This window comes from Octopus bimaculoides, chromosome 13, assembly GCF_001194135.2.
Source record: "Octopus bimaculoides isolate UCB-OBI-ISO-001 chromosome 13, ASM119413v2, whole genome shotgun sequence".
NCBI lineage: Eukaryota > Metazoa > Mollusca > Cephalopoda > Octopoda > Octopodidae > Octopus > Octopus bimaculoides.
In genome coordinates this window covers 55,010,158-55,011,626 of record NC_068993.1, presented here as the reverse complement: position 1 = coordinate 55,011,626, position 1,469 = coordinate 55,010,158, and the positions used below count along the sequence as shown (strand labels likewise).

At 33.9% G+C, this 1,469-nt stretch overlaps 1 protein-coding gene across 1 annotated transcript in view; it reads right to left on the bottom strand.

The window, feature by feature from the left end:
• Positions 1–1,460, bottom strand: part of LOC106881562 (uncharacterized) — a 113,185-nt gene extending 111,725 nt beyond the window's left edge. The window contains exon 1 of the mRNA XM_052972265.1: positions 1,072–1,460. The gene's annotated coding sequence lies outside the window, so the exon portion shown is untranslated. The remainder of the gene's footprint in view (positions 1–1,071) is intronic.
• Between the last annotated feature and the right edge of the window lie 9 nt (positions 1,461–1,469).

Sequence of the window (1,469 nt, the reverse complement as noted above, 5' to 3'; positions counted from 1 at the left end):
TTTGGTGTATTTACGTTCCGTAACTTAACGGTTCGACGAGTCCGACCGACAGGATAAATACCAGACTTCAAAAAAGAAAAGAAAAAAACAAACAAGTATTGGGATCGATTCGATCGATTAAAATTCATTAAGGCGATGCTCTAGTATGGCCACAGTTTTATTGACTATAACAAGCAACAGATAGATGACCGATCACAAACACTTTTCATTTAGTTCAGATTACGATCATGGTGTAATTTAATATGGAGATAAAAAGGAAAATGAAGAAAAAGCCGATCCGTTCGCACACATTCATACTGAAACTCGCATGAAAATGTTCTCCAAAATTTCCAAGTTACATTTTGTGATGTGTGTCAGTATGTCTATGAACCCATCAATTTCTTCTTTTGCTTTTTTTCATATTAAATTCCGATATGATTATAATATACACCATCCGAAAGGTATTTATAGAATATTTCATTTAAAAATATCGATTTTTTTTTGGAAAGTTACGAGAATTTTCCGAAACTCCTATCCTCACACTCGGAAAAACTTTTTTTCCCACAAATTCCAATATAATCGGAATCTACACCATTTGAAGCATATTTGTAGAACATTTCATTATAAAAGATATCCATGTTTTTCGAAGTCATAAGGAAACAGAGTCGGTGTTGGGGGTGGTGCATTTGTGTAGGTATGTCTGAAAAGTATTTGCAGAAAATTTCATTTAAAAAATGCAGAAAATTTCATTAAAAAAATTACCCATTTTCCCGAATGTTATGAGGAAATATAGCCAACTCATGTGAATTTTCCAAAGCACCTCCTTCCCATCTCGGAAATAATTTTTACAGCACAAATTCCGATATAATCGGAATCTACACCATCTGAAGTGTATCTGTAGAAAGTTTCATTACAAAATATCCATTTTACAGGCAGTCATGAGGAAACAAAATTCAGTTGAGGCATAATTGTGTAGTTATGCCATATTTGATTCTGCAAATAACGAGACAATACATTGTGTGCATGTGTGTGCGTGCGTGTATAAAGTCATTCATGTTTTAAACACTGAATATCGAGAAAGTTTTCACTTACCGTCTCAAAGTGTTGCGTTCCCCATCAGTTGTAAATATAAACTGGTACGCAGTAGTAAATACATGTTAAAGCTGGTGCTTTATATGAATAATTCAAACGCACAGTTTGCTTTCATATAAATGTTGCAACAAGTAGCATGATAGGGTGCAAACGGAGTGTCGGTGACCAACTACTAAACAAGTGTATATGACATTAATGAGTGTGTGTGTGTGTGTGTGTGTGTGTGACTATGTGTTTCTGTGTGTGCTGTGTGTGTGTTTGTACGGATTTATGTATATAGATATATATTGACATGTGTGTGTGTGTAAATGTATGAATATGTATGTATGTATGTATATATAATATATACGTATATGCGTGTATATATATGTGTGTGTATGTGTGTGTGTATGTGTGTG